Source organism: Ursus maritimus, unplaced genomic scaffold (assembly GCF_017311325.1).
Source record: "Ursus maritimus isolate PB19 unplaced genomic scaffold, ASM1731132v1 scaffold_19, whole genome shotgun sequence".
Taxonomy (NCBI): domain Eukaryota; kingdom Metazoa; phylum Chordata; class Mammalia; order Carnivora; family Ursidae; genus Ursus; species Ursus maritimus.
Window position 1 is genome coordinate 26,477,654 of NW_024424341.1, and position 9,994 is coordinate 26,487,647.

At 37.8% G+C, this 9,994-nt stretch overlaps 1 long non-coding RNA gene across 1 annotated transcript in view; it reads left to right on the forward strand.

The window, feature by feature from the left end:
• Nucleotides 1–9,787, forward strand: part of LOC121103433 — a 35,178-nt gene extending 25,391 nt beyond the window's left edge. Inside the window, exon 3 of the long non-coding RNA XR_005835616.1 lies at nt 9,703–9,787. This is a non-coding gene — a long non-coding RNA (uncharacterized LOC121103433). The remainder of the gene's footprint in view (nt 1–9,702) is intronic.
• Nucleotides 9,788–9,994: the final 207 nt, after the last annotated feature.

The window sequence follows — 9,994 nt, forward strand, 5'->3', positions numbered from 1 at the left end:
CAAATTCTTGATCCCTTCCCCTTTGCATATTAATATGCTCATGTATTTTTCTACCTTAAAACAGAAAGGACAACAAAATCCTCTTATCTTTCTCCTTATATTCATTACCAAACCTGTCAAAGAATAATATATCTGTCAAAAGAATATTAGCTTCCTTCACCCCTTCATCATTCCTAAACCCTTCCAAAATGACCTCTCACACCACTAGCTTGAAATTGTCTTCTCTTAAATTACCCTTGATATTTTAATCCCTATAGCCAATGACTCTTTCTGGGTCCTTGTTCTTCCTCAGTCTCTTTATAGCATTGTATATTGCTGATCACCCTCTCCTTCATGCATTACATTCTCTGGCTTCCCTGGCTTGGGTTGATCTTGATTACCCTCTGCCTCTTCAATTTGTTTTTGCCTCTTTCATCTCCCACCCCCTCAATACAGGTGCTCCCCCAATGTTCAGCTCTTCCCTTTATGCTCATCCATCTCCTTTGGTGATCTCGACCATTTCCAGGCCTTTGACTATCTCCTCAGTGCAGATAGCCCCAGACCTATATTCCCAGCCCAACAGACCTCCTATGATGCAAGTCCACATTTCCAGCATTCTGCTGGACTTCTCCATTTACTGAAACCCAGAGTCTTCTCTCAACACATTCTCCCAAAACCAGTTCTACCTCCTGGGTTTCCTATCTCTGATATTAGCATCTCCATCCTCCCGTCTCATCTTCCAGACTTCAAAGTTTACATTATTCTCATGCCTCCTGCACCTAATTAGTCTCCAGATTCCATCAATTCTACCTCTGCCTCTCAAATCCATAGCTTCCTTTCCAAAACCACTGCCACCACCCAATATGTCACTTCTCATCTCAAATATCACAACAGCCTGTTAGCTGTTTCCACTTCTTCCCTAGTCTTTTCTTCCAGCTCATCCTGAATCTTCCATCACTCCCTTTCCTAATGATGCTTTATAGACTATAGATAGTGGCCCAAACTCCACAATCTGGGCCTTCTTATTTTCCCAAGTATAATTCCTACTGTTGATCTTTATACACACTGCTCTCCAGCCAATCCGGATTTCACCTTTCAGAGTAAGTCCCACACTTCCCACTGCTAAGCCACATCTTCTTTCTTCTTGTACTAGTTTCCTAAGCCTGCCACAACAAAGCACCATAAAATGGGTGGTTTAAAATAATAGAAATGTATTCTCTCACAGTTCTGGAAGATTAAGGTCTGAAAGTGGCAGCGGGGACATGCTCTCTCTGAAGGTTCTAGGGGAAGAATCCTTCCTTGCCTCTCCTAACTTCTGGGAGTTGCTGGCAATCCTTGGTGTTCCTTTAGCTTGTAAATGCATCACTCAGTCTCTTTCTGCCTCCATCTTTATGTGGCCTTCTTCTCTACCCAGGAGAAGGTCCAAATATTCCTCTTCTTATATCAACACTGGCCATTGAATTAGGACCAGCGCTCACCCAGTTAGGCCTCATATTAACTTGATTATATTTATAAACCCCATTTCCAAATGAGGTCATGTTCACAACTTCTGGTGAATAGAACTTCAACAGTATCTTTTGGGAGGATACAATTCAACTCATAACACTTCTCTGCAGAGATGGATTTCTCCCTCCATCCAATTCCATCTGTCAAAATCCTTCTATTGCTTCAGAGTCTGGTTGATTTTCACCTCTGCCACGTGGTTGCTCATAATCCCCCCCTCACTCTCTCCATCTAAGTAACATAGTATTTTGCCCCTTTAATAGCATAGCTATTTATGCACATTTTCTCTTTGCCACTAAATTCTAAAGCTTTCAAGATGTAGAATACATACATCATTCATCTCTGTAGCCTTCAAAATGCCTAGCAGAGTGCCTTTTGCTCATGAACTCACCTAGTTAAATAAAATTAAAATAAATTTCCTTATAGATATGAAGTTGTGACCATTCTTTATTTTTTGCACTTAAAGTAGTTTTTCACTTTCATCATTAAATCTAAATGTTGGCCAGGCCCAAAGAATTTCAATCTAGACTTACTTTTACTTTGAAATATTTCAACATTAATAACATATCTCCCTCTTTATTTAACTCTAAAAATTACTTTCTATAGGTGATTTTTCTATGCACCGATCTATTCCTTGCATTATTTTGAAGTTAATATTGCAGGTGCCATGAATTCTGCTAGAATCTAATCATCTAGCATTCAGAAGATGTATCAGGGATTGGTCTGGGAAGCCTGGCTTGTACTTTCGACTTCAACCTTATAGCCAGTACATTGAGAATTGAATCGGTGTGGTGAAACCCACATTCCTTCTGGCCCAATTTATGTGTTTTACATATGTAAATAACTCTCCACTCTAAGTTTGTTATAACTAATATGCTATTCCTAATCCCATACTACTTTATTTTTGATTCCTTCAGATTTTAACCTGGAAGAGGGTGGAATAACTCATGAATGCTCTTATATCTTAATGAAAGTAGGTATCTACCCTGGTTTTTCTTCTGGAGTTGCTGCATAATATATATAGCTTCCTCTGTGTGTGTGTGTATCTGTGTCTGTGTATATTTGTATATATATTCACAAAATGGCTGGAATCTGATTAATCTTCCAAACAGGTTGAGCACAGGCACATTGAGAGCATTCAGACTCAGCTTTAGTCGAGGAGGACATGGTTCTCTTTTTAATGCACATTTGGGACTGACAGAATTACTAAGGATCAGCAGTCTTGGGAAGAAAGGGAAAAACAAGTGAAATGGTAGATTGAAATGGTGTTTAAGGGCCAGTTTCTCTGCGTGTGCTCACTCTACAGAAAGGGTCCTAGGGGCTGTGGGGAAATAGGCAGCCTCCGGGCTGTGAGCTAATGTGGCACCGCTGCTGTTTGCATAGCTGCACAGCCCTAGGAGAGACCTGGGAAAGCTAGCTCGAATTCCAATGAATATTTACAATTACACTGCTCCAAAGCTGAATGCAATCACAGCGCTCCAGTCTACAGGTTTTGTGCATCAAAAGAAAATGAGAGAAGAGCTCCAAAAATGGAGTTGCCTTTGGAGAGACTTATAAACACAGATCTCACTGCTTGTGGCAGAACTAAAATGCTTTATTTCTGATAGGAGCAATTTATTCTTCGGGCACCTTCCTTGATAGTAGAAAGCGCCTGACTGGGTTTTGAAGTGAGAGAGTCTTCAGTAGATGATTTTTAATTCCGAGCAAGAGAAAGGTATGGAAGGAATCGTATTACATAATTTTGATTTTGTTTTCTAACAGAAGACCCTAGAGAGGAGTGAGAAAAATCCCTAAGCTGGTCACAAATTCCATCTTCTTTCAGTTTCTGTTTTTATTCTATTCTCATAGATTGTCCTTTCTTCATAGAGCAGCCCTCGAAAAAGCTGCCACCATTTTGTGTCCCCAGTTTAAAACCTAGGATAATTGACTGCCAGTAATGCATGCAGCCCCTTGCTCATTTTTTCTCATGAGCTTTTGATCCACACCAAAGATCTGGAGAGAACTGAGTGGGAAAAATTAGTCAGAACCATTTGGACCCAGTGAGGCAATTTTTAACTTTCAGAAGCACCAGGGTGGATGAAATTGAATGTTTTAAAAGGACTCCATCAGAACCTGGTTTTGTGGTTCAGCTGACTAATCTTTTAGACTATTAAGATTTACATTGGATTACTATTTGCTAGGAGCCAGGGTTGCTGCACTAAGCAGAAGTCCTCTCTACTACCCATCCATACTTTTACCCACTTATCAGTCCATTTTCTCCCATCAAGATGCTACTGTCTCTCATCCATTTACTGGCTTGCTTACCCCTCCTGCTACTAATCCACACAGCCTTTCACATATCTATACATCAGTTTGCTTGTATATATCCATGCTTGGAGAAAAGGGAGGGAAGAGTGATGTGCCTATATTAGGGTGACTAGCAATTGGTAAATCTGAGAAAGCATGTTTCCTTCTCCAATTATATTTCCTCAGATTCTCAGTTGGTTATAGACACCAGGAAAAGGAGAAGCTTTAGTTTCCCATGATCTCCATCAGCCTTCCCCTATTTTTTGTTGCAGATTAATAATATTTTGATAGTCATATATAAGTGTTATGTAAACACAGCTTCAGGGTACTCCTCCTTCCAACTAGACTGCTGTCTCTAAACCTTTTCTTCAAGGAAATTTTGTAGCCACTAGAGTTATTTAGTAAGTCCCTACTGTATACAAAGCAGTATGTGGTCTGTGAATGTGCAGCAGAAGTGTAAATATCTGTTGTAAAAACCCATGGATGTTGTACTGCTAAGTGTAAGATGAAGAACCATCTTAAAGTGATGTGATTGATTAATTGAGTCTTTACTCTTATGATCAAAGATATGTTACACATCAGTTTAGTGACTCCAAGAGACTATGCATTTGTTCCAACGGTGTTACTATTGCTCAAAACATTTGGGTTTTCTCTTCTGGAAGTGCCCATTACAAATTTTAAAGAAGGCAGTAAAATTGAATAGACTTTTTTTTTCCAAAGAAACTCTACAAATAGCCAACAAGTACATGAAAAAGTGCAATATCATTAGCCTTTAGAGAAATGCATATTAAAACCACAATGAGATACTACTTCACACCCACTAGGAAGGCCATAATTTTTCAAAAAGGGGAAGATAATAAGTTTTGGCAAATTATGGAGAAATTGGAGCCCTCAGACACCACTAGTGGGAACATAAAATGGTGTAGCATCTATAGAAAAGGATGATGTTTCCTCAAAAAGTTAAAGATAGAATTGCCATATGTCCCAGTAATTCTTCTCCTAGGGGTATGCACAAAAGAATTTAAAACAGGTGTTTGAACAAAAAGTTGTATATAAATGGTGATGCCGACTCTATTCACAGTAACCAAAAAGTGGAAACAACCCAAATGCCCATCAATAGATGAAAGAATGACAAAATGTGATATATCCATACAGTGAAATATTATTCATCCATAACAAGGAATGATACATGCTACAATATAAATAAAACTTGAACAAATTATGTTAAGCAGACAGTCACAAAGACAACAAATTATTCCATTTATATGAAGTGTCCAGAATAGGCAAATCTGTAGAAACAGGAAGTTAATTTCATGGTTGCTTAGGGCTGGGGAGAATGGGGAAGGAGGGGAAGGAAAATAAAGAGGTGATTGCTAAAGTGCACGACATATTTCTTGGTGGACATGAAAATATTTCAAAATTACCTGTGATTGCACATGGTTGCACATATCTGTGCATATACTAAAAAATAATTGAATTTTACACTTAAATGAGTGAATTATATGGTATGTGAAATATTTCCCAATAAATCCAGTGTGTTTGTCTTTTTAAGTAATCTTTACCCTCAACATGGTGCTCAAACTCACAACCCCAAAATCGAGAGTTGCATGTTCTACCAACTAAGCCAGTCAGGTGCTGCAAATATGCTTTAATTTTAAAAAGCAATTTATAAGCCATATGAAAAAAAGTATTAACCCATTACTTTTTGGTCCTACCCAACATTTTTAGATAAAGAATAGTATTATCCAGCTTGTTCATTTACTTATTTCAGAAGTTTGGTTCCAACTGACTTTTAGCTATTTTTAGACATCCAATCTACTATCAAGTCGTGAACATTTGCTGACAGTGACAATATCCAAAGTAATGACCAGAGGTCATGAAAGAACTGCCCAGAGGAAAGTCCCTGAAGTTTTTACTTTCATCTGAGAATTAAATGGATTATCTCTTTAAACGACTTCAGAAAGGGCAACTTTCATTTGGAGCTATAAATTCTAGTGTGTGTGTGTGTGTGTGTGTGTGTGTGTGTGTGTTAAAAAAAAGTCAGGGGGCGCCTGGGTGGCACAGCGGTTAAGCGTCTGCCTTCGGCTCAGGGCGTGATCCCGGCGATCTGGGATCGAGCCCCACATCAGGCTCTTCCGCTATGAGCCTGCTTCTTCCTCTCCCACTCCCCCTGCTTGTGTTCCCTCTCTCGCTGGCTGTCTCTATCTCTGTCGAATAAATAAATAAAATCTTTAAAAAAAAAAAAAGTCAGATTTCACGTATCTATGTATATGTTAATATATGCATATACTTTGCAATAGGTAAAAGATGCAGTATGTGTGTTCGATCTTCAATTTGTCACGGAACAAGGAGAAGAAAAAAGAAGGGGGATTTTTTTTTCTGATTATTCATTCAATAAGTATTTATCGCACTCCTAGTATATGGTACAAAATCGTAAGACAAATTTTTCAGGAAAAGCTCTTATCTGATTAGGTGGGGATAATCCAGATTTTTTATAAACTCCAGAATCCTGACCAAAGGATAGAGACCAAATAATACTTTAGTGCTTAAAAGCAAACTTTGTAGGATAGTCAACAGAGACTAATGCTCCCCTGGAGAAGTTCTTTGGCAAATATTTTTTAAAGCTCCCAGAAGTGCCTTTGACCAGCAGAATATCCAGAGGTGATATAACTAATTGTCTCAGCAATAACTTATGTATAGTTGCTGTTGACCTACAAAGAGCAATCCATCTTTAGTTCTTCCCATAATTTTAGGCCCTGGAGGGCCAACACTAAGGACCCTGTAACTTTTATTAAAATGGTTCCTGTTGGTCCTATTAACTGATGACAACTGCATAATAATACAACAGGAGAGGATGTTATAGGTGTTGGTAGAATCTTTGAAATCCTCTCCACTGTGCTAATGATCTATGGGTAAAAAAAGTCACTTGTATATTTCTATAGAATTATTTTAGGTTTTTGTCATTTTTCTTTCTGCTAAAAATATACTAAGTAAGTAAAGTCATAATAACTAGCTAACTAATTGCCTCCCCTACTGATGTTCAACTTCTATAGCAACTGGGTTTGAGTGGAAACTTAGCCAGAAAATGATTTCTGTGAACTCAGGTGAAACTCTAATGATACCACCACATGAGAGAAAAACTGCCACCATCATATAAAAAAAGTTAACGCAGAGCAAATTGATATCTAAGAGAGGCCCTTTCAACCTTGCAGGCAATGGTGTTTTCAAAAGTTTGCAAGCGACCATTTTATCTGGTATTGTTTGAATGTTCAGATGCCCCCCAGAAGGACAGATAGCATTTTTTCTAACCTTGAAATAGACACTCAATGGAAATAGGAAATAATGAGATTTGCCAGTACATTTCTGCTAATATACCAGTCCTCACTAATGGCTAATACATCCAAGATTTAGTTCCTTGGTTGGCTTGAATCCTCAACCCACCTATTAGTTTGTATTGGTGATACAGATTGTGTTAGGGGATCGTGTGACTTTTATTGTTTGGGGGAAAATTGTTATTTATTTACAAAGTTAAAATCTACTTGGATTCCTACCTCTTGGTAGCTATTGGTCAGCTACCTCACCCTTTTATGTTTATGTGTACATTTATAAAATAGATATAAAATACACAAAAGGATACCCAGAGGAATAAAGGAACCAACATTTGTTGCAAACATACCACATGCCAGACGCTGTGCTTGATATTCATTTTAATCCTCAAAATAACTGTAGAGTCAATAAGATTCCCATTTTTACAGACAAGCAAATAGAAGTTCAGAGTCACTCAATCCGTGACCTTTGAGAAATGGTGGTACAAAGATTCAAACCAGAGTGGAAAGCCAAAATCCTTGTAAGTTTCATGGTCCTACATGCACACCCCCTCCCTACTCCTTATGTCTTGGATCTCATTATCTCTACTGCTTCAGCCTCCTCCAACCCTGCAAGCTGCTCCTATGTCGGGGCCTTTGCACCAGCTGTTCCTTCAGCCTGAAAGCCCTTCCCCCATATCTAAATAGCTTATCCCCTCACCTTCTCATGTCTTGACCCAAATGCCACCTTCTCAGTGAGGTTTCTCCTGATCATCCCACACACTCTCCACTCCCTATTCTCAATCTTTCTTACCCTGCTGTTTTCTTTTCCTGTGGTGTTTCCACCCTATAACGTTATCTTTATTGTTCCTCTTGCTAGAATGTATGCTCCACTAAGACATAGATTTTTTAATAACATTTGACATAGTGTTATATTAGTTTCAGATGTACAACATAGTTATTCAACAAGTTTATACATTATGCTATGTTCATCACATATGTATCAGTATCACCTGTACTGATACATCACTATTACAATATCATGGACTATGTTCCCTATGCTGTATCTTTTATTCTTGTGACTTATTTATTCCATAACTGAAATCCTGTATCTCACACTCCCCTTCACCCATTTTGCCCTCCACCTTCATACCCTCTGGCAACCATTAGTTCGTTCTCTGTATTTATAGGCCTGATTATACGTTTTGTTTGTTTATTCATTCATTCTTTTCTTTTGTTTTTTAGATTCCAGTTATGAGTGAAATCATATGGTATTTGTCTTTCTCAGTCTAACTTATTTCACTTAGCATAATACATTCTAGGTCCTCCATCCATGTTGTCTCAAATGGCATGACCTCATCACTTTTTTATGACTGTGTAATATTCCTCTGTGTGTGTGTGTGTGTGTGTGTGTGTGTGTGTGTGTGTGTGTGTGTGTGAAGGCGAATGATAACCCTCTTTGCTAGCCACCCACAGGCTTGGTGAGTGAGCCATGGTGCTGAGCAAGCATGGAAACAGAAGATGCAGGGGGAAGGAAAGGAACTCTTTCTTCCTCTGCCTGCTTGTATCCTCTCAGGCCCAAAGAAAAGGTCCATGCTCTGCTTGGAATTTACAGTCTTGAGGGATGAAAAATAAATCTGAGCTTGGATTACATTTCTAGATGGTTAAAATTCAGAATTTCATAATGAACAGTCACAGGCTTAATGGATTTTGTGCTGTGCTCTTACTGTTGAATATTTGTTGAAATTCAATGTGGAACTAATTCATCTCTGAAAGCCATCTTAAACTTTCTAATAACCCATAAGCCTGTTGGAAGAAGGCAATGACAGAAAACAGGTTCTTATCATTTCATTGGTATAGTTCTTCATAGGCCTGAAATGAACTCACTTTTTTCACTTTATTAAAAATATTTTTTTGGCTGACTCAGTATATAATAAGGAAAAGTAGCTAGATACAAAACCTTGAAAACAGTTAAACAAAGAAATGTTTTAATGCACAAGCTATATAACTGCTTCTAGACTTTTTTCAATGTGTATATGTGTGTGTGCAGGTTTGTATGATTATATACTAGAAGGAAATATGGTAAGTTGTTATATCAAAATTTTAAGATCCAGGGTGATTTTTATTTTTTTAATGTCCACATATTTTTCAGATTCTCTACCACAAATGTGTATTGTTTTTATAACCACAAGAGCAATTAATTTTATCAGTAATTTTTAGAAATTCTAAACAATTTTCTTTGAAGATCCATAGAAGGTATTCCCTATATTCATTATACTGCTTTGAATCTATTTGCTTTTTCTTAACCCCTGCCATGATACTAACAGGAGAAGAGTTTTTCTAATTGAAACACTCTTTAAGATTTTTCCACATCAAAAAAAATTTTTTTAACCACAAAGCCATTTATTCAGTGATTTTTTCCCTCCAAGAACTAATGAAAATGCATACCCACATACACAATATATGTTTTAAGCTTTGGAGAATTGATCCATAGCAAATACTCCCTGCTTCCATTTCCCTCTGCCCCCCCCCCATATATTTATGTACTCCATGATTTCTTTTAATTTCTTTAAATATTTATCAAGGGTTCTGAAGTAACATATAGACTACTTGTCTCCTTAACTTACAGGTAAAGAAAACAAAGACCCAGCTGGGACAGACTGAAATGGATGCGCCTACTTTCAAGCCCAGGCCTTCAGAGAGGTAAAACACACAACCAATCCTTCCAATAGATTCCAGAAAGAACATGGATGGCACTTCTCTTGATCTTTTTTTTTCCTTACACAAATTTAATACTTTGATCGCTTATAACCAAAAAGCAGTATTTAAAGAAACAGCACAGGTCACCTTTATTATAGACAGCACAGTTAGCAAGATACTACCTTGAGTAGCTGTTTAAAGGGATCACACTTCAAAAGATA